This window comes from Melopsittacus undulatus, chromosome 10, assembly GCF_012275295.1.
Source record: "Melopsittacus undulatus isolate bMelUnd1 chromosome 10, bMelUnd1.mat.Z, whole genome shotgun sequence".
NCBI lineage: Eukaryota > Metazoa > Chordata > Aves > Psittaciformes > Psittaculidae > Melopsittacus > Melopsittacus undulatus.
The window spans coordinates 14,876,830-14,903,540 of record NC_047536.1 but is presented as its reverse complement, the minus strand read 5'-3'; the positions used below and the strand labels follow the sequence as shown (position 1 = coordinate 14,903,540).

At 43.0% G+C, this 26,711-nt stretch overlaps 1 long non-coding RNA gene across 1 annotated transcript; it reads left to right on the top strand.

The window, feature by feature from the left end:
* The first annotated feature begins 8,914 nt into the window (after positions 1 to 8,914).
* LOC115946213 (uncharacterized) lies at positions 8,915 to 11,448 on the top strand. Its single transcript, XR_004080319.1, has 3 exons — positions 8,915 to 9,011; positions 9,319 to 9,474; positions 11,130 to 11,448. It is a non-coding gene; the product is annotated as an uncharacterized lncRNA (long non-coding RNA).
* Positions 11,449 to 26,711: the final 15,263 nt, after the last annotated feature.

Below are 26,711 nucleotides of genomic sequence, written 5' to 3'. Positions count from 1 at the left end.
TTCCTTCTTCTACAGCTGAAAATACAGACAGCCTTTAAGCTTTGCTGGGCTGGACTGCTGAGTAGCTGCAGGTAAAGGGCTCCATTAGCTCATTAACAGTATCCATGGAGCATCCTAATCCCCATGGGTGACTGAGGGAAACATAGTTATACATGATGGGAAATGGTGAGGAAATTTCGCATGGGTCTGAATCACCTGTTCCCGCACACACACACAGAGCCTTGTGAGATGGATTTGTCAGAAGCACCAGGTGGGGAAACCTTTCCTCCGTCCTTGGGAAGTGCATTACCTCTGCCGGCTGCTCCTGAGTTAATTCTGGGTTTTCCCACCTGGGGGAGCAGCAGAGATGCAGAGCCAGGCTGCCAGCACAGCTCTTTCCTCTTGGAGAAGTGGATAGGACAGGGTGAATACCCGCGGGGTTGCGATGAGCATCCAGACGATGCAAACACAGGGAGAAGCCCCCATTCCTTTCTCCTTCTTCTGTCCCTCTGCAATCCATTCCCCACTGCTTCTCCCATCCCGCAGCTCCCCAAATCCCAGCGTAGGACAGGGCCAGGAGGCTGGTGGGGAGCAGAGGGACCCTGAGGCAGGTGATGTGGCTCGTGTCTGGCAGAGGTGCCTGGTCCAAGCAGGCAGGATGAGGGCCACCAGCCAAACAGGGATCTTGCGGGATACACGACATCTGGCAGCCACCGGCACTGTCTCCTCTGCAGGTCTGCCTCTGGCTGTTTTCCTGTATAAATGGATAGATAATCTGGATGTATTCCAGCTGAATTAGTGTACACATGATGCTCGGAATGAGCTTGAGGATACAAATACATTACTGACCTATTACGCTGCCTAGAATACAGGACCTGGAATTGCTTCCAAGTCCTCGGTCCAGATGCCTGCCCTGGCTGTCTCCCAGCTCCCATGGCAGGTGAGACAGAAGTTAGACCTGCTTTCTCACCCTGCTCCATGGTTTCCATGGGGAAAATAAATGAGGACATAGGCCCAAAGCCACAACAAAGCCCAAAAGAACTAATGTGTCCATGGGTCCCAGCACGGAGATTTGTCTACAGCCAAGGTGGAGCCCTGGTATAAGCCCTAAGGTCCAGATTATACTACGAGCGCTGCATGGGAATTTAATACACACCAGCTGATAACCTGTCAGTTTGATCTATGGCAATTTCTTATTGAATAAACAAGATTTCCATGCTGTCCGTACGTTTCCTTTTCAGAGGCAGAATGACTTCCAACTGGCACATGCATCAAGGAAAATAAAACATTGTTTGGTGCCATAATATCCCATCTCTGCCAGCTGCCTCAGTTGATACCCTCTTTTGAAATATATATGTATATACGTCTGTATATATACACCAGCTAAATTCAAGTTTCCTTCTTTTCAATTTTGCTTGGTTTCCCTATTCACTTAAGGCTTGCCTCTGCAATCCTTTTCTACACAGCACTATTTTACAAAGCAGGCTTTAAAACAGGAATCAAGCCACAGAGAAAGATGAGACTGAATGCAACTTCTGTCCTTGACTTCCAGAGATTTCCTAAAAGAACAGCTAGAAAAGACTTAGAAGCATGCAGCTATTTTCTGCACCTACTACTGATCCCATCAAGAGCTTAAAAACCAGCCTTAAGGTGCTTTATTGTCTGAACGAACCCATTGCAGCAGTAGAGCAAAGATGAGCAGTTTTAGCTCTTCCATTAGGGCACAAACTGCTAAAAGACAAGAAAAACTACAACAATAAACATGAGTGAGCTTGCTGCAGCTGTGCTTGTCAGCTCCAGACATTAGTGTGGCTAATTCCGATTGGGAACAGTTCCTGGGCTTGGTGATAAATTAATCCTGACTCTGATAGTATGGAAAGATTTTTCTCTGCATAAGCTGAAAGAAAACTTCCCAAACTTCTTCCAAAATCCCCTTTACAGTTATTTTGGTGACTGCACACCAAAATATTTTGTCTGTGTGTCTTTTTGGGATACAGTGCAGTCTATTTTTTATATTGATGGAAAGATTTTAGAGTAGGATTCCCTTCATCCAAATGGGACAAATTAATACACAGGCTTGCACTGCAATTGCAGAAGTATGAAGTACTTGCAGAAGATGGGGGTTACATCTGCTTTCCTGGAGATAAGCTGTGAGTGCTTTATAGTGCTTCTATTTCACATTCCTGTTTTAAGAAAAACCCACAGACTGCTAAAATCAGGACACGTTAACAACATCTGTTTTCCATCCATGCCATGTTACCCTTGGTCCATTGGCAGAAGGACATGGCCCGAAAGGCCAGAAGACCACTGGTTGGATAAAAATCCCCAGGGCAATGATTCAGCTTGACCAGTGTGTGGGAGAGACACTGGGACAAGGATGCTGGGGCAGCAGGGTCCAGACAACCAGGCATCTCCTCTCAGCTCAGTCCTGCCTTCCATCATCTGTCTGATTCCTGTGCTTTCCCTCTGATGTTCTACCTCACACACCACATTCATTTTGCAGTTGATTTTGGTCGCACTCCTGCAGGAGCTATGGGTTTCAGGAAGTTATTCACCTGGGCAGTTTCATCTCAGCTCCGATGAATAGCTTCATTCTGAAATAACAAATATAAACAGAGGGAAGGCTGCTCGCCACAAGGATTCCTTTATACTGCGCCGTGAATTATTGGCCAGTGGCCATTTAGCATTGAAAAGCCAGAGCCACCTGTGTCAGGTGTGTTTAAAGTTCGTATTGACTCCTGCCCACCAGTATTTGCATGATGGGCAACATCAGAGAAAGGTTCATTTAGTCATTAATTTTTGCCTGACACAGGGAACGGAAATGAAAAGGAGCCCTTTTCTTCCAGGAGCAGCTTTTGTTTCCCAGTGTGCTCAGTCAACTCCCAGCTCTGCGTCATGGAGCACGGGGCAAACTCAGGTCTAGCGGGTCAGGGACGTTTTGGGGTCCAGTGGGACCCTGCCTCCGTCTCATCCTCGCACACCCTCCTTCCTGCCCCTGCTGCTTCCCAACCTTGCTGGTTGTTGAGGTCCACTCAGCCTCACACAATGCAGCTTCCTGGGAATGGATTAGAGAGCAAGCTGTGTGGTATATTTGTTATGGCCACGACTTCCATGGAGAAAACTGTGACTTCTAGCAGGTTTTGTGGATTTTGTAACCCCAGCCAGCCTGCTACTGACTCCTTCATGAATTTTTACAGCTTTGGCTGTGTTTGTGAGCGGTACAGTACAGAACACAGATTTTAATGGACTTAAGTTGTTGGTTACATATTACCAAAGGGTGCAACATTTTGTATGTTGTAATATAAAGTCTATTTGTGTTGTCTCCATTTCCCACAGCACACAGGATTAAATACAGTGCACCATTGTTAGGTTTCTCTCTGAAGCTGGCCATGGGGAGGTTTGGGCCATGCCAGTGCATCAGCCGTGGTTGCAATGATTGCTGCGGATGCAGGATATTGTACTGGCTGCAGCCCATAGGAAATCCTAAGACACTCATCCTATATGGGAATCCCCCTCCCATAAAACAGGAGGGACCACAGGTGGGAGGGTGCATGGTATGGTTCAAGCAGGAGGTCTGGAGGGATTTGTAAAGGGGTTTGGAGCTGAGGGGAATTTATAAGGAGGATTTATAAGGTTTCCTTTCTGTTCCCTAATGGGAAGTTTTGAACAGGGGAATTAGGATCTCTACCCACACTGGTGTGCCTCTCCAGCAACCAAAGCTCCCCCCTTCCACACTCCTCTTAAATGGGATACAAGCTTGGCAGTGGCCTTGGTGCGGATGCTGTGGAGGGCAGAATGTGCTTGATTAGTACAAATAACCATCTGTATGCCTGGTTCAGACGAGCACAGTGTTTTAGAAACAACCCGTTTTGCTTATATAAGGACTAGCAACACAGCCAAACCCTGCAGCACATATCTGGTTTTCTCAAACAGTTACTGGTGGGTAGCCAATATTTGTTACTTTTCTCCTGAACAATGAATAAACTACAATGCAGAGACAACTGGCTACTCCATACACTAATGTCAGGCAAGAAACCCTGTGCTCTAAATGACTTAAACCAATTTATCTCCAGTTGAAAGCAAGAAAGAGACATTTGCATTCTATTTAAATTCTATATTCACTCAGAATACATTTTAGCATCGTTACCCCGTGAAGCAAAGAGGTAAATCCAGCCCTTTTCCATGGGTTTCTTTTATAACTGATGCAGCTTTAGGATTCTTGTTTTGGTGTATTTTTACTGACCTAAAATGTCCTCTTCTGTCTGATAATAGTTTAACAGCTAAGCGGTTGTTCCAAAAGCTTGTTTCTTTACATAATAAAGTCAAGGAAAGGACTCCTTCTGCCTTCCTGCTGCTTCTCTCCAACCATCATAAACATGAAATCAGGCCTTGCAGAAAAAGCAAAGCTCAGAGACCTGTAGGGAAGGGGCAGTTTTATGGCTGTTGTCTGTCTGTAATGCATGGGATCTTTAGGGACAGACTCTTACACGTCATCTGTCACTCAGAGACTGAAAAGAAACAAAAGAAACCAGGGAAACTTTCTCCCAAATCATTCCTGGCCTGATCCTGCAAACATTTATGAAGGGGTTTGGCAGGATTATTCCCCTAAGCAGTCAGACATCAGTCCCACCAACACTGGTGTGCATTTAGCAGTGCACATCTTGGCATGAAACAAAACAAGGGAAGGGCTGCTCACCTGCCTGGATTTCCCACGTGTGTCAGGGCATGTCCCAGCTTAGGGCATCGGGTGTTTTCAGAGCTGCCCTTTGCACTTGGAAGAAATCCACCTAGATATTTACATGTATTTTGCTCCTATAGTAACAAGAATACAGCGACGGGATGCCTCACGTTAATGTGCTGATATATTCTAATGTTATGGCACTGATTTAAATAGCGCGCCTACAAAGAAGTGTGATTCCTTGCTTGCCAGGAAGGATGGGTGGCTTGTGGGAAGCATCACAACAGTGTCTGATGCATGGAGGAAAAGCTTGGGGAGTGATGAAAACGCACACGAGGGGTTTGAGAGCTGCGGCGCCAAGGGCAGTGGAAAAATCAGAGCTGATCCCATTAGTTCCTGTGACTGCTCTTTTCAGGAAAGCCGGGCTTTTGGCAAAGGAGATAAGTAAATTCCCATATTCCCTCCCAATCCCACCCTGATTTAAGTTAATTTGGGGGGGTACCCAGCATCATTAACTGCACTTTTTACTTTTTATTCCAGATGTGAAGAAGAGAACTGTTATCCTCAACATTTCAAGGTTTACTCATGTAAAACTTCTTTTATCTTTGCTAAAGGGAATTTTGCCTGGATGTGGGGGTAATATCTGAGCTTTTGTTAAATTGTGGCATGAAGCAGAGTGGGGGAGGTATTTGAGGAAAAAGCCTTATTTCTCTGTGAAGAGTCTGAGGATTAAGCTGAATGTTTGTTATAAAGTTGGATAAATTCCACCAAAATGTTTTCTTCATCGCTATTTCAAGTTTACAACAAGTTGATTTGTGAATTCGCTTTCCCTGTGCCATTGTCCTCTTACTGACTGACACGGTCCTGGAAAACAAGGAATTGTGGGCAAACATTGCAGGGGGAAAAAAAAGGCAAAGAAAATAATTTCTGCAATCATATTTGCACAAAGAAACCAACCCAGCTTGAATTTCCAATAGTAAATGTTAAGGATAAACCTGTCAGAGGGAGATTGGCATTTAAAAAAAAAAGGTCTTCTAACAAATGGATTCAAGAAAATCTTATTTTATGCTCATCAAAGTCAAAGCTGATGAAATAACCAATATTGAATTACTCACTGAGCTCTGATCCTACAATCCTAATACAAGATCTGTCCTGCAGTAGCAGCGCGGAATCTAGCCCATTGTTCTCAGAGATACTAAAACCCCTTTTTATATAGGGGGTTATAGATCTTGTGTCTACATAAAATGTCATGCTTTCAAAGGAGTAAATTCCAAAGCAAATGTAACTCTTCAGAGCCATCATGACACCGGGTTTTATTGCCAGTTAACTCTCCCAGTAAACATCAGGTCCAGCCACTCGGCTCAGCCTCGACTCTTCTTCCGAGGTTTATTTTCCATACAGCACTAAGCACACGCTGCTCACTAAGGTGCTCTCTCAGTGGAACTCTAGGAACTCCGGCTTGGTGGCCTTACCTGGCATTTTACAGGTGTCAGGGAGAGCACCGAGAGCCCCATGGCTGCTTAACAAGGGAGATTTTTGGCTTTGCCAGAAGATAATTGCTCCAGTAGTGAGCTGCCGCTAATCCCGGGCTGTGTGCTTGGTGCTGACCTGCAGCCCTGCTGTTTACATCAGTGGGATTTTTAAGGCCAGATTTTGCACTTAATTGCAGCAGTACAAATCTGGATTCCTAAATCTCCCTCCCCAGGCGTGCAGGTCCTTCGGATTTGATGGCAAAATTCAGGGCTGATCCTGCAGCTGCTGAAGGCGATGGGCCTTGTCTTGCAGTGAAACACAGGAAAAACCTGGGCTAGGCTGTCTCCCAGATTTCCTAAAGGTAATAAATGCCAGCAATTAGGGGCTCCTCTCACTCCAGGGAGCAAGGGCTGCCTTATCTCTGCTTGCCGCAAGCCTTGGGACCGTTGAGCCTGGGTAGTATGGGAAGGTGTCACTGTTAGAGAGGCTGTAGAGGGGATTAATACCGCTGTGAGCTACATTTTGTCCTGTCAGAAATCTCTGCAAAAAGAGCAGGAACTGGAACTGCAAGCTTTCAGCTTTAAACCCTGAACTGGGGGCTATACAGCGAGATTAAAGCATCAGCCTTAATGTTTTCCCATCAAGAAGTGAGAAATCTTCATGCATTTAAAGGCATTCCCTCTTTTACAATAAGCAATTGAGCCAAGAAAACGATTTGATGTCAGTGTTCACCGCCTTCCCCTGTTACAAGCTCTATAGTACTACACCAGGCTGCCAAACAAGAGGCTAAAAACCCTCAGCAAAAAGGCACAGGGACCAAGCACTGCAGCCCAGGGCTTCACAGCGTGAGGTTCAGGCTCCCTCCCCAGCCCTGAGATCAAGTCTGGCTGCAGATACTGCACACGAGGGCTTCTGCAGAGTGATCTGATTCCTATAAAAGCGCTATGGAAAAGTTTAAACACCAAGGTCTCTGCTGGAGGAAAGCACGGATTAAATTGCTCAGCTGCTGTAAAGTGCAAAGAGAAACAGGTAGACAGTGAAGTGATGAAATAATTCATTAGAAAGAAAAGGGGTTTATTAGCTCTGTGGAATTCTGTTGACAAACCTGGTTTAGTGGCCTCAGCTTTGCAAGCAGCATGGACATGGAAGTGTTTTGGTTGCAAATGATTTATTCAACAAAAATGCAAAGTCTGTCCTGAATCCTGTATTTCCAATTGTGAATGTGACCCGCACATGGAAACAGCACAGAGAATACAGGTTAGTTGTTTTCTTCAGCAAGGTTTCCACCTAAATCAAACACATTTACCCTTACCTCTGCATGATGATATAAGAAAATACAGAGGGAGAGTTTCAGCTCTTCCACATTGAAGCGCGGTGTCCGTCTCCGCAGGCTTATAGGTGGAAGAACATTGACATAGCACGGAATGGTGTCACTGATGTGCTTTGGATCAGCTCTACATTTACTTAACACGCAGAAAGAAAAGAGCCACGATTTTAAAGGGTCCTTCTTTTCCATAGGCAGTTGCTATCCTTTATAATGCATCATTATTCAGTACTAAATCTGCCATTATAGAATTACAGAAAGGGCAATTACCAGCCACGCTGAAATACCTGGCAATGCTGGCAGACTGATAGTTAATTTGTGTCAGGAACCAAATGAAAGGAGCTTCATTGAGAGTGAAGCACCCAAGTTAAAGCCAGAATGTTGCATTGCAATTTTCAATTCAAGAAACTAGTGTGGGAACAAAAGGCAGAAGTGGAGGCAATGATTTCCCCATTTTAATGCTTGTGAAAGCAGCCTCATATGCTTTTATTTCCACTGGATACATGCAAAATGCATTCATTTGTACTTCAAATTTAAGGCATCTCCAGGAGGCTGGTTTTTAAGATGGGCGAGAGGAATAACAAATCCAAAAATATAACATAAAACTTGCTTTTACAACATAAAGAAGAAAGGTTGTTTTCCTAAAGGTGAACTAGATCTGGGCATTACATTTTGAACACGTTGAGAAGTTAAAACTGATGGAGACTGCAGGGAATAAACTCCTGTATCCGAGATCAAAATAGTGGCATATTATTTGAGCCAATCCTTCTTAACTCACCCTGACAAGCAGGCACAATGGCTTCAATGAAATTAGTTGCACTGGTAAAATACACAGATAGGGCTGATTATTAAAGCACATCTAATTTTCCACAAGTGCCTGATATTATTGAAGAAATTATAAGGTATTTAGAAGATTTGGACATAAAGCTCGTGTGCACACACGTATGCATATCCAACTGTGTGTTCTGTTTAACCATTGTGTGAAAACAGCTCAGACATGCCTGCAAACAGACTGCCTTAAATTATTTTGTCACGTCTGTATCAGAAAGTGCTTGTTCTTGCTCCCACCGGGATTCATGCCCCATTGACTTCAATGGCAACAGCAACAGGCAAAAATACACAAGTGCTTGCCTTGTGTAACAGGCTACAAAAGTCACCAGGAGAGGTTGCCTGTGTTATTCCATTGTTACTGTATTCATGAGGTGCTGTTCGCTCTGTAGGAAAAAATACAGCTGTAATTATAACCAACAAACATATGTTCTAACTTTAACCAGTATTTTTCAGCCCCAAAAATATGTACAAAATGAACACAAGAAAATGTTGTCGAGAGCTTTAATTCAAGGAGCAGTTAGAGATGCCCATGCTGCCAAGCGCTATTGTAGTACTACTATTGCTTTTCCTATAAGATAAACCTTTATTTTCCCAAAGCTTATCTTGCGGAAAATCACTGCCTGAAATGAATTTTCTCTTTCATCAGCTGTAACTTAAACCACTGAACACGCTGCTGTACAACGATGTCCTGTGTGTTACTGCAGACATAAAGAGCAGCTTCCTTGGGTAGGTTTGATTTTTAAGTACCCGTTTCCATAGAGGAGGGGAATTTATTTAAGGAGAAATTTTCCTCCTCAGCGAGAACTGTTTGAAAAGCCACACACACACATTGAGTCTTTGTCTATCGCAGCATCTCAGAGTTACTAAAGCAGTTTAATAGGCTGAAAGGAGGAGGGTGTGAAACCTAAAGATGCCTTCAGCATGTACCCTCGCCAGGTTTTTGCATGGCTTGGGGCAGTTATTCGTTGTTTTTAAATATGCTGGATGAAGCTACTGAGTTTTCCCTGTCTCTTTTATTTTAATATTGGTTTAGGTTATAGAAGCAGTGACTTTTTCAGCGTGATTTTTTGCCATAAAGGGCAATCTGGTGACTCCAAGAAACTCAGCAGCAGTTCGAGCTCTTGCTTCTTTGCAGGATAAGGAGTTTTAATGAGCTCTCAGTGGCCTAATCCTGTTAACACCCTCTCAAGTAAGTAACTAACTTCAGTGATATTGCTTACAGGACCAAAATGAGTAGTTATATTAAAAATGAACTCCAGCCTTTCGGAATGATCCTGAGTATGAAGCTGAATGTTGATGTGTTTCCTTAAAGAAAGCAACAATAACAGAGAATTAGGGATCACTGGAAGAGTGCAGCCCTTATAAAACTGAAGAGGGGTGAAACCAGCACATCAGAGCACAATTATTTCAAGCACTTATAAAAATGTAACAGGGAGTGCTGTCCTTTCTGGAAGGATTTCAGCTGTTCCATAGCAGTGTAATAGTTTATATCCTTGCAATGCAATTTTTAAATGAGCTGCAGAACTTTATTGAAAACTTATTTCTCTTAAAATCCATACGGATGCTTCCCTGGGCTTTTGAAAGGACCTTCCATAGGGAAGATTTTTGCTGGAGACAGGGTTTGTGTTTAGGATGTGACAAACCCTTGGTGAATTCCTTTCTCGAGTAATCCTGTTATGTTGCTTTGTGAAGGGTCAGTGCTGCATGTATAGCCATGAACTGTTTCCAGTGTCAGCAACTCGCACACAACATGCTCCTTAAACATATCTGCAATTTATACCGTTGCATTTTATGTATACATAAAACTGAAGAAACCCATTTAAGGGACCAACTTTCTCCCTTTGGAAACAAATAAGAGTCAGAGCATGTGGAGTCAGGAAACTATATCTGGCAGTCAAAATCGGCCGCACAAAAGACATGTCAGTGTGGTATTTCCTACCTCGCGAAGCCACTTTCCCCTTGATGCAGCTCTACAAATACAAAAGTGCATTGATTGAATCTGAAACTCACCAGGCTTCAATAAATTCTGAAAGTGTATGGAATTAAAATCGAAGCAAGGGACACGCAGAGTGTTAGTCCTTCTCAAAATAATCATTTCATAACCCTCTGAAAAGTAGAGTGGTTTAGGAAAGGCAACCCAGATGGGGACATATAAAATAAAGCTATAAAGTTTCCTTCAAATCTATTTTAATCGTTGTTAAATATTTACATTTAATAAGCACTAGTTTTTATTGCAAGGGAGATATAATTACACTTATCATTCATGGAAAAAAATGGAGTTTTAATAGCCTGTACATCAATTTGCTAAGATGAAATAGTGTCCTAAAACTATGCCACTCTCTCTCCCCAGGGAACATATTCCATATGTGAATGCGAAACAGATGAAGAACTTTTTATCTGTGCACAAACTGTATCAGCCTTATTTCTCATCGTCTGTTGCATTTAACATTAATCTGTACCTCTGATATTTCACTAATTAGAAGCACCTTATCAGGCTTTTACAACCCTTACTAATAAGATTATTTCTTTCGTAAACGCTAACGGGAAGAGTAGCAACACCTCAATATGGACTCTTAGGAAGCTGTTGCTGGAGGCTTATTATTATTGAGCCTCTTATGATTTTATCAATAGTTGGTGCCATGTTTGATACATCAGAGCCAAACAAAGCTGCTCTGGGAAGCTGTGCCTTGCTTTACCAAGACAGGTCACAGAGGAAGAAATGTCAATTAGGTGCTATGAATCAGTGGAAATTCTCCCTCATTTTTGATATTATTTTTATTGCTATTATTATTATTATTAATCCACCTTTTTTTCTTCTTCTTTCTTTTCTCATTTTTCCCCTAGTTTCACTGTGCTTCTGGCTATCAGGAAGGTTTATGTCAGCTCCCCATAGCCAGAACAGCCAGCTCACAGTACAGCCCTTCCTCCTCAACTGGGAAGACCTGCAGCAGGGACCAGACTGGCTTTCCCAAAACCATCCTTCACCTGTAATTCTCAACCATTTTTTTCTATCTGAAAACTTGTGGACATTAACACACCCTAATAGAAGTTCTAATAAAAGAAAGAGATGGATTTTAGGAACTCATGGCAGTGACACTATGGACATCAGTGCAGGGAACTGCTTGACCTAGCTCCTTCTGGAATATTGACTGTTGCAGCACTTGGAAGCTTTTTTTGCCTTGAGAAGATGTTCAGTGTTTGTACTCTGTAGCCAGCCATTAAAGTCTCTATTAACATTACTTATTATAACTGACAAATGAATTCTTCCTTTTGTCTTTTTCCCCATAGATCGTGGCTTTTCAGGTGAGCTGCAGAAATAACGAGGAATAAGCTAAAGTATTTGAGGGATGTTTTGTTTTGTTATTGAACTTGTGGGCTCCACATTTTCCCAGCAGAAAGATACTGTTGTAGGAGGACACCAGTAAGAAATGCAGAAGGAGCCCATCAATGTGGAAAACAAATATAAGGCTTTTAAAAATAACTATTTAAAATAGTCTCTTGGGTTTTCCACAGCAGTACAAAGCCCACTTGGGTCAGTAAATGGGTAGATGGTGTGTGGAGTGGACTTAGGTCAGCTGTGGCTTCATTCCCACCCTCTTGCACAGGTGTCCACGGTTTTAGTACTCATAAATCAAGTTTTGCAGATGGGAACAACCTTCTTGAGAATTCAAATAAGCCCAGAAAGGATTGGTTTTCTACTGTAAATGTGTGTCTTCCATCACTATGTGGTCACAGGCTCTTGTATAAGCTAAAATCTTCATCCTTTGCTCTAACCCTGCAAGAATCAAGTTTAGGCACAGAAAGACAGTGCATTTGAATATATTAATTACACTGCAATCACAAATAAACCCAGTTTGCTGCTAAAAGGGGTGTTTGACATGATGATACATCTGCACATAACACTAGATAGGTAAATATTGGAGCTTGGCACTCAGAGCTACTTCTGCTTGTTGTAAGGTATCATCATTTGGAAATATTAAACAAAATGGACTTGTGCTCACTCTGAAATGAAGGTTAATTGTCCCTGTAGCCATCATTCACATGTGCTAGCTATTACAGCCTTGTTTTGTCCATATTCCAACAGAGGCTGTTGCAGTGAATTGGGGAACTGCTGCCAGGAAATATCCTTCTCTAAATGACATAATTAGGGTATTGGGGAACCCAGTGAAAGCAGATTGAAGCATCACTGCTGTTCTTGATGCAAGCAACAATTCAAAGCACATAAGCAAACACTTAGACTATGAGGATGATTTAATATTGATTAAACTCTAATACCTGAGACTCCATGGAAGGCAGGTACAGCATGGTTGGAGGAAAACAAAACACTGACTTCACATTTGGCATTAGCTAAAAAATTAAGTGTTTTCATTGACTTCACTGGCCAGAAATCCAAAAACCAAACTATCATCCCCATTAAAAATATTGGCTTGACTCATTCAAATTGCAGGACTGCCTGATAAAATTCAGTTGATCATTAAATGAACTCAAAACTACACTTTCTCTTTGATTTAGGTGTACTTGGCTGCTCTTGAAGTTGCCCAGCAGGTTTGGGTATAGCCACGGATCAGATGAACCATGGATGTGCCTGTTGAGCTGTGCCCACACTTCCAGACACCCTTCCAGGAAGGAACACATGTATGTCCCACTGATACAGGCAGAACAGCATCTACAGCTGTGCAGAGCAGGTGCAACAGCATCTTTGATCCAGGCAAGCAGAGATATACAAAGTGGCCAAGGATGTTAATTCTCCCATGAATCACTGCCTTTCTTTGCATCTTTATCACATTCCTGGACTCAAGCCATGTTCCTGCAGCTTCTTCACCCTTGATTTTACAAGAGGAGGGAAATGGAAAAGCAGCTGTAATATCCTTGGCAGATACAGTTGTACAGTAGCTCAGTAATTATCATATCTCAGCAGTGAGATGGCTGAACCCCTTCACTTCTGCTCTGGCAGCAGCCAGATGAAACTCTCATAGGGTTTAGCTGGTGTTTCCTCCTGCACGTTGTCAGCAGAGCAGATGCAGGACGCGGAGCATGCACCAGGCACCCAATACATGAGGCTTTGGAGAAACACTTTGGCCAGCACAGGGGAGCAAATGATAAGTCACACACAGCAGGAGAGCCAGTGCCTACATCCCTCAAGTCTGCAGTGAATGGCAGCAAATGCTGACAAGGTCTGAGCTGAAAAATCATAGTTGTGCTCAGCAAAAGGGGTTTCAGAGACCTGCTCTGCTCACTGGCTTTTTCAGATTCCCATAGGGCTGCAGCAATGAGCTGCATGTCATGCTCTGCATGTGCTAAAATTACTTGATTTAGGATAGAATCAGCAGAACAATAAGGCACAAATAATACCCAGTGCATCCTTCAAAATGCCCTAAATCCTTCTCTTTCTCCACACCTCCCATGACACAACTCTTCTTTCCAGTACACTTCTGTCTCTATCTAGTCTGTCTCCAGACTGCAAACTCTGGAACATCTGGCTGCTTTCCATCTATACCATGTGCCATCTATCTTAATTGAATACAGCGGTGTATCAGTGCCTTATCTGACAGAGGGCTATTTAACACTGAAAATGCTGGAAGAGAGTTATACATGATCTGTGAATATCTCAGTTCCTCAGCTCCTTGCTTGGGAAGTTGGGAGGATGGTGCATCAGGAATGAAGGAGATGTGCAGGGAAAACAAAATAACGGAGAATTCTCCTGAGGGGAAAAATATATATAAAAAGCCTTAAGGGATTAAACATAAAGTAGAATAATATTTACCACTGCAATCAGTGCAAACCTAGGCATAGAAAAAGCTGATGTTCAAACTTGAGAGCTTCTGAGGTGAGCTTGTACAAGACACAAATTGTATTATTTCTGTTTGGTAATAGAGTCAGCTCAGAGTCTTAATATATACTATTTTATGCTTCACCACAGGTGATTCCCAATTCACTTTACATCACTCTGTGTCTTCATTGCCTTTATATGAAGTTAGATAATGTAGAAAGATGCTCTGCAAACAAAGTCCTTCAGGCAACAGCATCAGGAGCTTAAGCAGCCTGTTTGCTCAGGTAGCAAAAGCTGGTGTTGGTATGAGCACTTAGTGCACAGATCCAAGTGGTAATTAACATCAAATAAAAGGCTGGAATTAATTTAGCCTCATTATACTGGCGATCATTGCATTTGATCAGTGAACTGTCGAGTCAAACCTTCACTAAAGCAGGGACTTGCAATGCAAGCGCTATGTGTCTGCTCTATTTTGCATCTGCACATTTTTACTGAGGTTTTTTATTCTTATTTTTAATTTCTCTGCTATTTATTGTTCTTCTGAGATGTGTTCAGAGCAGCAAATCAAAATGTCTTTTTTTCTGTAGAAGCAAATCTCCCATAGATTATTTCATCGTTTTGAAGTAAGACAAAGCTTAAATTTGTCTTTGCTGGAGCTGCGTACTGAGTATTGAAGCATAAATAAAGAAAACATAAATAAAGCAGTCCCGAATCTAGTTCCCTGTATTATTAAAATTCCATTGTTTGCTCTGCGGGAAAAGACCTCCCAAAATGACAGTGGTAATCTGGGCAAAAAGCAGATCCTTGCCAAAGGGTTCAGCTCTTAGAGGGGGGAAGCATTTTAGAAACTGCCAAGGAAAATATTTTCATTCATGAGTTCACCCAGCCTAAACATGCATCTAATCCTCCCAAACTGACAGTTCAAAAAGGCAGCCATGGCTGAGACAGGCAAAGTGTTCAGTTCAAAGGCAAAAGGAAAAAAGGACCGAGGGATTATTAGCATTATCACTTTATCACGGAACGACCATCAGGTCTGGAAGCGCATAGCTCCACCTCCACTTCCCAAACCCAGCCACTCGGTCCCCATCGTGCTGCTAAAAGGGCAGCAAAGCCTTCTTCAGCATCTCACCACAGTGAGAAGAGCCTTCAGAGGGGTTAGGGCTCTTTGGTGTTGAAGTCCACAACTGCTCACCCTTGCAGCAGAGACACAAGGGATGGGAGACCCAAGGGAAGCGAGCATCAAGGTTATCCTTGTCCCTCCTCCATTCCCTACCAACAGCCACTTCGCATGGCACAGGGGACAAAGGCAACTGGGGACACACAGCATGGTCAAGCTGCTCCTGTTTGTTCTCCTGGCTGAGGTCACACCATGGGGCTGCTTCATCCTTGGACCTTGAACAGCAGCCAGCAGAGGGGGTGGAAGAGCTGGACCGATAATGGTTACCAGCAAAATCTCTCCGTTTCTGACTTGTAAAATAGACCATACTAGCAGAAACATCTCCCTGTCCAGCTGAGAGAGGAGCAGCTCCCTCAAAATCTCTGTCTCATGAATGTACTTTCCACATCCCACACCAGGACAGACTTGGAGCAGTGCTGCTGCAAAGCAAACAGCCCGTGCCAAAGCATCTGCAGCAATATGTGCATGAGCAGCTGTAGCTGTTTTCTTTGGCATTTATCCTGAGATGAAGCTTTCCTAAAAGAATCCTTCCCAAGTTTAAACCGCAACAATGCATGCTTTAAATGTTGGCAATCATCTCCAATGACTGGAGAACCCACAGGGCTGTCAGCCGAGAAGTGATGGGCCGCTGGACTGCAATTATCCCCCTTGGGGCTCAGCTCTGTCATCTCTTTGTAGAAATAAAAGCATGAAAAGCTACAGAGCATTTTCAGCAGACTCTCTGCCCCTTTGCTGACAGCCAAGCTGCAGGCGCTCCATCGCTTCCTACTTCTCCATCACCTCTGGTTTGCCCTTGGTCCCTGGTGGGATCTCTGGAGACACTGCTTGCACCAGGAGCCACATGAGTGACCAGTGCAATGAGATGACCATTGGGCAACACAGCATTCTGTACCCTTAACTTGGCCAAGTATTGCCCATCAGACCTTTGGGAAGGCAGCAGTATCTCACCTGAAACCCATGTCCTGGGGAAAACCTCCTTCCTCCAGGAGAGGATGATGACACTTCCAGTCCATCTGAATGCCAATGTCTCTCCTCTGCCCCCTAAGAACACTGTTTGTTGAGAGCTCTGCTCAGGTGTGGTTGAGTGCAATGCCCAGAGGAGGCAGGGAGAAGATTCTCATTGACGGTGACAAGCAGACAGGTCCCAGTGCAAACATGCATTCATGACCATGATGCCATCTTTCTCCAGTAAATGGTCATCTTTGGTGCTGAATCTCAACCCATTACTCTGTTTTTTTTCTTATAAGGAAATAGTCCAAACAAAGCAGCAAACATCCAGCAACAAGAGCACTGTTCCCATCTGCCTTTGAATTCATAGTGCTGTATTATAAAACAATTGCCTCCCTCCCCTGTGAACCTTGGTAATGATTCATTCTAGAGAAAATTAAATGCTGATTGAAAGATACCTCCAAAAAGCTGCAATTGCATCACCATGTCTAAGAGCCCTCACTCACATGAGCAGCTGGTTGCAAGGTGCCTGAGCAAACTGGTACCCAGCTGCTCACCCCTTCCATATTAAAGGACCACTGATGCTTTAAAAGAGCAGGGTGAATGATTCTTAACTGTCAGTGTAGGCTCTCAGCACACACACACACAGAGTCAGCTCATGGCTGGAGTGAGCTGAAGAGCATCACCCATTTTACTCAGGAGAACAATCCTCTTACAGTGAAATGACATTGAAGGTGCTACTGCTAAGCAGGCATGCACAAAATACACACATTACTCCCCAGATCAAGACCTTAAGCCTTTTATTATGCAACTGCCAGGGTTTTTTTTCCCCTATTAGAAAGTTAATTCAAATGACAACAGGATTAGCCACTGTAGATCTCCCTAACCATACATTCACAACCTCGCGATGGGCAATTGCTGGGCTGTTGCTTGGCAGGATTCCTATTCTCACTAGTCACATTTGATACAGATGAATGTTATTTTGACTGCCTTTATGCTGTAACTATGTATTATGATAGGATCAGATTATCTGTTGCCTAATACAAGTTGTAACAAGGGACTATTTAGACGAGCAACCCACATAACACTACAAGTGTTGCATGATTAGGTAAACTGTAGGGCATGCTTATAGTGAAAAGCTAACACAGGATAAACAAATGGGAATACAACATTATCTGCTAGATCCTGGGGCTTGATCTGAGTGACTTCAATACAGAGCTCGGTACCTATTAATAATAAACTAATTCTTTATTAATAATAACAATAAATTGAACTCAGTATCTATTAATTTCCTATTAAGTTTGGTCAATTGCTTGATTTATATTTTTCAGTTTAGAAGACTAACTGCAGTACAGAAACAACCTCTCCTGATATATTTAAGCAACACACACACAGCAGGGCTTCGCTTGGGCCCCTTCAGTATTGCTGTAATATAACTCATAATAATTGCAATGATGCAATTGAATAATCTGTATAAATATTTTCTGGCAAACCTGATTTTATTGCCTATTAAATTCCACATGATGTAAGAGCAGCCCCATCCTGCCCACTTATCACTCCTTCCTATCCATCACTGCCCTTGCCAGCAAGCATGGTAACATGGGTATTCTTTGTATGGGGTGTCCAGCACTTTCAGCCCTCAGACCTTTGGGAAACATAGCTTTGAGCACAAGCACAAAGTCCTTCTCAGATCCTTTGGCATCCAGTTATTCCTAGTGCATCTCTAACATTTACAGAGTAACCAGCCCCTTGAAGGACTCATTACTTGCTCAGCCTCTCCAGTAGTCACTAGTATTTAGAGTTGAGATGGGAATTGAGTGCTGGCAATAGAGTAGAAGATGCTTATGTGTGCTGCTGCTGAAACCATGCCCTTATGAGTTTGCCATCAATTCTACCTCATTGCAAACTGTGCTGAAAGCTAGGAGTCTCTCAAAGCAACAGGTCCCATGGAGTTTGGCACATTTTTTCCCATGTCAGTGGTGAGGTCATTTATCACCTGTGTGTGAAAACCTGCTGTGGTGACTCATGGGTTGCTCAGACCCACCTGCATGCCACAAGCAGTCCCTTCTCAAAACCCACTCTATGGCTATGGATGTCCAGCAGTGTTTTTGCTGTTGCTTCAGCCAGGGCATGGCTCAGCCGTGTATCATATATTGCCATGATTAAAGACAATTACAACCGAAGATGATGTTTCCATTAACCATCAGGTCATGCTGATGCCGTGAAGCACCATCATCTTTGGGTGCATGGGCAGAGGTGCTCAGGTGGGAACTGATCAGGATCAAGCATCACATCCTGTCATCCCCATGTGGCATATTAATGATGGGAACACTTAGAATCATTCATGCTATCTGATATCTCCCAGGATTTAGGGACGACAATGGGACAGCAACTTTTGGACATGTTCGAAGAAACCCCTAATGCAAAAGCACCTACTTGGGTTCCTATCACAGTATGTGTGATGGTGCCAGGATCTGAAGGCCATTTTCCAAGTGGAGAAGGCAATACACTGTGATTTTTATGGCAGTGATTTATTTCAATGCACGGACAAAAAACTGCTCCCATAACTCAAAAGAAATTGCAAAGAGGGAAAAATGAGGCATGTTTTTTTTTATGCACACAAAATGGAAAGAAATAAAAAATGCTCTGCTTTCTGAGTCGTGTTCCAAGAGAGTGGGTTGATTATTTTCAAGGTTTTATGGGGTTTTGGATTCTATTCACTAAAAGTACACAAATGCTTCTGAGAAGGACATTTTTTCCCCATCAAAAAGAAATTTCTAAATTAAAAATTTAGATGAGTTGCAGATGCAAGCAAGTAAATGGATGGGAGATGACAGCAGGCCAAAGCCAGACTGGCTCCTTTCCCTGCTCCAGCCTGGGCATCTCTTGCTCCACATCAGCTGTCACTCCAGACTGAAGTGGACACATTCCCTTACAAACTTCCATTGTCCTCACTTGTACTACCCAACAAACACAGATATCACTGCTAAGGCTTTTCAGGACACCAAGATAGACTTTTCAGGACACCAAGGACTACAAGGCTGAACCTAATCCAGATGGGTTCCCCCAATGTCCTTTGAGGGTGCTTGCAGAAGATGGTTTGTCTTTTCCCTGCATGGAGCTACACATAACTCTGGTTAGCTTTTCCCTGCTTTTCAGAGGATCATATATAGTAATGAATACAATGCTTAGCAACCCACAAGACCTCCTGCTGAGAGGGGATCTATTGGCTGGGCTATTAAAATAAATGAGAAGTCACCACTGGTCTCAGCATGAGCAGGATTTGCCCAGATCTGAATGACATGAAGAAAAATGGAAAGAAAATATGGTCATGTATACATAAAAGCAAGGCTGCTTAAACAGTGGTTTTCCTGGTGATGCCTATTCAGTCCTCTACCTTCTTTTGCTTTTCTTACAGGATGAGCAGAGATCGAGGCAATTTGCATCAAACTCCTTCCCCAAACCTGACACTGGTAATTATTCCAAATTAGGAGATTTGACAGTAGCCTGAAGAAGTGGCACTTAACTCCACTACAGCATTGTCTTTTTCTGCTTCCTTAATCCCCTTTCTAAAAGCAGAAAAATGATACGGCACTCTAGGTTGAAATGTGTGACTGAGAATATAATGCTGGAAATAAAAATATAGCTGTCAATATCATTTTACTCTGCTTGCAAACACGACTACAGTTATGCATACTTAATCTTTTCCAATGGCCCTTTCAGTCCTCTGCACTCAGGTTCCTTCATTTCTCTGCCCATGGACTGTACAGAGGATGGAGATGCTGAGACCTGCAGGCAGACCAAGATGCCTGGGAAATTAAGCTGGTACCTTACAGAGCATCATAAAAGATTTTGCACCAGATGTCAGCTCTCAGTCTCTGCTCTGAATGAGAACAGTGCTCAAAACACCCCTGGGCATCCCTGGGGAAGAAAGGCCAAGAGATGCTCTAGATGGGCCAGTGCCTGCTGGACCAGTGGGCACAGGCTGTGGTGTCCCTCCCTTTCCCTATGAATTTTTCTATGGACAGTGATCTGGGCAGCTTTGGGAACAGGCAGATATCCCCAAGTGGGTGTTCTACAGCTTGAACCTGGCTCCCAAAATGGAGCTGATGGGACCCCCCACCTGGCAGCAAGGCCCCATCCACCCCATGGTGGCATGTCCTGAGAAGGGGTGGGAATGCTCAGCCATTTCCAGAGCCTTCAAGGCAATGGCTCATTCCAGCACCCCCAGCTTTTCTGCTGGAGCACCGCAATACTGGGGTACTATTACAGCAGCAAATTGGCCCATTAAGCCTTAGGAATAATGACTGCTGTTGGTAATTACCCCTAATCCACTAATGAGCTATTGTTTGCTTCCAGCATTAAGTGTAAGCTTAATGATCTGGAAAAAAAGCAAAATAGACTTGTCCCAAAACTGCTAAACCAACTTAATTGAACAGATGCTTGCTTAGCACCTGCATTGTCATGCTGATTCATATAGAACTGTTTTAATTGCAAGATGATCCTCAGTGGATCGTGTTTCCTTCACCTTAGGGTAGGTTGAGTAGTCAGAATGTAGGAATTGATTAATTCGGTGGCATTGCTAGGAAGCTTTAGTGCGTGCAGTGTGGCTTTTCATCTAAGTTGACCAACACATGCATGATAAGGACCAAAAGCACTGGAAAAAACTCTGTAGCAATAATAGGAGAGCACTAAACTCCCCTAATAGGAACTGCAAAATTGAAACCAAGTGTGGTACAATTTCATTTCTGCCCTGCATGAATTATATACTTATTAAGTAAAAGAAATGTTAAATGAAATGTATAAATTATGAGAACAGCACTCGTGTAAAACAAAGTTTTGCTTTGTAAACTTTCGAATGCCAGGATTGATGGGTTTCATGACTTGCCCAAGATCTTGCAAATTTGGCCAGGCTTGCTATTTTTGCCAGGTTTAGTCAGTGAATTTATTACTTACACAGCAAAATCAGTGCAGTTCATTACCAACAGAAGAACTGCAAATATGTTACGAATTAGGTGAAAACAGCTTTTCCTAGAAAGATGAGGCATTTACACTGTTTAAACATGACCTTTTCTTGTGGAAAACCTCAACAAATTCAAGGTCAGGCTTCAATATTCCTTGTTTTCCCCAAGCTCCTAGAAATTTCTCTATCAAGAGGTTACTTTGCTCCCCCTCCCTTAATTTATATACATCAAAGCAGAACACTCTCGTTTTCCTCCAGGTACCGTGCTATTGAAGATAACACCCTTGAATAAAACACTAATGTTTTTATCTGTAGCAGTGAAAGATGCTGAAATGTAAGAAAAAATAAAAAAACAGGCTAAAAATACCATGATTTATACTTTTAAAGAGTACCAAAGAATATCCAGGCAGACAGTGCCAAGGTGTCCCTTGAAGTCATCTTTGCACCCTCTCTGTCACCTGCATCAGCCTTTGCATCACCTGCCCCACACTGGCACATCTCCCACGGCGGGGTTTGCACACACTACTGCCTTGTATACATGCAAGAGATGTTCTGCTCCTTTATCTACTATTCTTATTGCTTGAAATACATTGTTTTGTTCTTAGTGTTAAGAATAAGTGAACTTTATGCACAAGATAATTCAAAGAACTGCTGTGGCTGAGCTTAAAATACTTTTTGGGGACATTGCATGCCCATTTTCTCAACCTGATACAGCGCTGTGTTTCTTAATAAGCATGAAATAAGCTCTATGTACATGCTTTCCTCTTCACCATGGGTTTGGAAACACATAATGACCATTAGAATCTTTCTGAGCATCCTAGAGAGAATACTTTGGTTACATAGTCAAACAATAATTCATATTCTTCAGAGCCAGCCATGCCCGCACACGGTTTGAGTTCTTGTCCCGGTAATGTCCCAGGTTTTTTTCCATTTCTCTCCTCAGTTTTGGCAGTTAAACACCTAAATGTCTGCAATTTCCAGCTTTGACTCTGCCAGCATTTTTCCTTTTCCTTATCCTGGAGGAGTGGGAATGTTTCCTCTTGGAAAGCCAGATGAGGAAAACCCCTGAGAAGAGAAGGAGCCGCAGTTTCCTGCTCATCCTGTTGCTTTCACTAGAACCAACATCCCATTGATCTCAGTGCAGACTCTCTTGGGATGATGCCTTCAAAGGCCATGTCCTCAACAGGTGCTCAGGGCATCACACCAGGAAGATCAGCTAAAAGCCAGGACAGAGATGACAGTACTGAACCCAGGAGCTGAAGGGTAATAACTCTTCTGGGATCTTTGGACAGAATTGGCAATACCTGGGAAATCACCACGCTGCTTCTGCCATAGCTGCCCCCAAACCCCTGCTGCGTTCTCAGAGGTGGGAAAAGAGACTCACACCTTGAGCAAGTGCTTTCTGCTCTCAAATATTCAGCCTTCAGCCCCAGCCAAAGGGTATCCCCGATGCCAGTGCTCAGCATCCCCCCCTGCAGTTGTGCTTGGTGTGAAAACCAGCTCAAGCCCCTAAATCCATAGCTCATTGTCTGCATTTATTCAAAGAAGTTCTAAAAAATGCCCATTGTCACAAGTGTTAAAATCAGAGTTGTTCAACTCCAAATCCCTCCATATTCTGGTATATTTCTAATTTCTCAGTGAATGAATCACAACAACATAATAACATCACTATTCTTTCTTCCCCCCCCCCCCCCCCCATTTCCTATTCAGGTGCATTTCAGCAAATCAGGCCAGGAGGAAGAGTTTTGGGAGCTGCTGTTGTCATCTTTCAATCAGAGATTAACAAAGAGAAGTTGCTCCTGGCAGAAGTGCAGGCTAGAAATAAGATGTGCTCAACTCACTGCCCAGCTCATTACTTTGAATGCACAGTAGCATTTTCTTACAGAGGATGTTAAATTCATTGCTAATATGAAATAGGAAAAATCCTCCTGTTTGCCATGTGGGAACTGACTCTCCACAACTCTCCACACAGCCAGGGACTGATCTATCAGCTTTGAATTCTACCTTCTTTTTCAGACTCATTTAGGGAGCTTGGAGTTGATTCCTATAGCGATAATAATCGCTGTTAAACAGTTTAGATACATGTAAAATATGGGACTTAAGGGTAGCAGGGGGTGAAAGACAAACAGTTGAAGTTGTGGTCCTGTCATCTCCATCATCCCCAGACCCAGGCGTAGAAAGGGCTGTGAGTGAAGGAAGGCGAGAGGCAGAGCTGCTCCCCACAAACATCACTTCTATGAGCCTTTCAGCCCTCAGCTCTCACCTCTCCCAGCACGGCTGCCCTGCGTAAACCTGACGTCAGGCTTCAGAGGGCTGAGAATTTAACTGAAAACTCCAATTTACATATCCCTCTTCCTCGAATTCCTTCCCAATCCCCAGTTAAGTGCTAAAATACTGGGGGGGGGGTGAGAATTTCACCCAAACGTTATTTATATATCAAACATTTTGATGCAAAATGTATCCTATGATTGTGGAACCTCCTCTTCTCATTAAAACATTCCATACTGCAATAAATCTGTCTCATAGGGGCTAATTTATGTCTAAGCAAATGATGTTCCTTTTTTATGTATATATAAATGTTTAGATTGCAACATTCTCCCCTCTCTGGAGATTCTGCATCTGCATTCACGGGAACAGCAATCTCACTAACACGTTTTCATGGATACTGCTTTCACTGTGCCTTGCTTACCAGGCCAGCAGGCTCTTCAGCCCTTGGTGAACACTTTCTGGATCATACAACATCACTACAACAGAAACAACGGTTACATTTATGGAGTCTGCAAAGCAAAGGAACACTTCTTCACCCAGCTGCCTAGAAAAGCCATTGTGTCCTTATATAGAAATTGGGAGAAAGAAGGCAGAAAGGAAGGGGTGGCCAGGATTTTAGTGGAAAAAAACAGTATTTTCTTCATCAGGTTCATGCAGTCTGTTGAATTTTGCATTAATCTATTAAAGGCTATTACTTCTGGTTATAACAGGGTGCATTGATTGATAGATTGATTTTAGATGTGAACTAATACAGCTACACTCTTGGTATCCCAAGGCAGAGCTAACATTGTGGAAGATATTCTTTGTGGGATAATACGGAGCCTTTTAGTAAGACTGTTCCTATTCTTAAAGGCACATTTTCTCATGTATACTCATTACTATACTCACTTTGTTCCAGTCTCACGTCCCCCAAATCGTAGGTCTCTTCTGGAGCCTGTTATATGCAGCTATTGCTACGTCGGGCCTTTGTTCCCCACAAGAAAGCAGTTGGGCTTTGCCATGAATCAGATCAGCCATTCCACATATGACTCTTTTGGTGCTAACAAAGAGGTTGTTTTCTCAGACAACAGATCACAACCTCATTTTCCCTTTTTCAAGAGATTTTCCCAACTAATAATACTGAACTAGGAACAGAAAATTGTGTGGGATTATCAAGGATTTTTAATTCATTAATTTGGATACATTTTATGTGCAGAATCACCACGTGTTCAAGCCAAGGCTGAGCTAGAACCACACAAATATTACACACCACCTTGTTAATGCCAGCAAAGCCCTTTTTATTGCATAATTCTGCAGCCTGTCTGTAGTTTTTATTTCATTAATTTTCATCCTGATAATTGGAAGCAGCTTCTCTCCTTGCTTTTTTAAGGTTTAATGAGCTACATAACTTCATGCCTCCCACTGAGGGGCTGTAGGTCACTTTGCACTCTGGAGAACTGCAACACCTTCCCCTGCTTCTCTTTTCTTCTCCAGCAACAGAAGACAATGGTTATTGTCTTCCAGCTGAGGTGCATGTGCATTTGTGTATGTATCAAACATGCAGGTATGATCTTCTCTGCACAGAAACACTGCGATAGGAAAGATTCCTCTTAGCAATGGTGGTGGGACATGATCCTTCAACAGTGCTGGAAGACCTGGGATTGCTTTGAGAGGTTGAACAATTAAACATGAACACTAATAATACAAGATAAGAAAAGGCAAGAGGAACCATGCAGCACATGGCTTACGGTTACCAGGGGACATGAGATGCTCCCTGTCCCTGTGTACCTCCTCATGACAACCCTCCTCAAACTCCCTCCTCAACTCTTCCTCTTCTCCAAGTGCCAAAATCTCCAGGCAGCCTGGAGATGCTGGGAACTTTGAAGTCAAGTCTACAATCATAAAGGAAACAGAATTAAGAGCTGGCAGTCATGCCCCTTTGGTTGGATGCTAACTCGATAATGAATTATTCTGCACACACTGGGGGAGTTATTACAGTCACTCTTGGAAGAATCTAATGGAAGAAGAAATTTGTCTTACATTTTTAAATCCTCAGATACATTCCTTACACTGCTTCAAGTTCCAGTGCCAAGAACTAAGAAACTGCATTTTTTTAACCACCTTTGATAAAACTTCTACTCGCCAAAGCCTTTATCATTGATTACAAAGAAAGTCGAAGACTGGCTGGTCTAGAAAATTCTGGGAACAGAAACATCATTTTTTAGGTAAGGACAGTTTCTGTATATGGAAAACCACAGTACTGGATCTCTTACAGCTTCTAGAGATAATGATCAACCAACCTGGATATTACATGGGCCCTCTTAGAGAGTAGGTGGCCCAAAACACCCCAGATAATCTGTCAGCTAAGTAGGATTCTGCTTTTCCACAGTCCTTCGAGAATCAAAAGAGAAAGGTGGCTACTAGTTCGACCAACACAAACCAGAGCTATCAAAACACTAGGGGCACATGTAGAGGCTGGCAACCGCACCATCTGAAATCCAATTACCTTAAAACCTTTTTCCAAGATGTTTTTTTCCTAGCAATCCCAAAACGCCAGAGATAAATGGAGATACTAACAAAATAAATCACACAAGTCCTCATATTAGGTATGTAAGAAGGCATCCCAAGTCGTTCTGGTTTGCTCAGCTTGTCTTTAATGTGTTTACAATGCAAATTAAAAAGCAGTCATAGCTTTGCTAGCTTTTAAGGGTGAAATACTCTGCACAAGGGAAAGACCATTCACACCAGGAGTCTCGCTCCTAAAAAGCACGTTTATGAAGCAAAGTGCTAAGTGACCTAGAAAAGCACACAACAAACAAGAGTCTTGTCTATACAGGAGCTTTGCATTGTACTCTGGCCCATAGCTGTGTATGGATCACATTGAATAGGAAGCTATTTACTTATTTCGGTACATAATTCCACCTAAGATGAGTCAACAGCCAGTGTAAATAGGAGCTTTATTGCCATTTGTCACCTGAAAGAACTGCCTCAAAAGCTGTCAGCTGAATCTGGAAGGCAAATGGTGCCCTGTACATGGAAATGAAAGCCCCTGTGTTTTCTGCCTGCTCAGCTCATGCAGAGTTGTCATCTTTTTACATCAAGCCCAAAATTGATCTGCCCTCGGGGCACTTTCTGCTCCACATTGTGGGGGGTCCCATTGCACAAGCCTGTTGGTGCCATGAGCACTGCAGCCTGACGTGTCTCTGTGGCTGATACAGAGACACTCACCTCAAATGTGCTTGGTTTGGGAACGCTTTCAAAGCATATCTTCCCCCTCTGCCTCCTGCCCTCCACACACTGGCCTCACATGAGCTGTTTCTG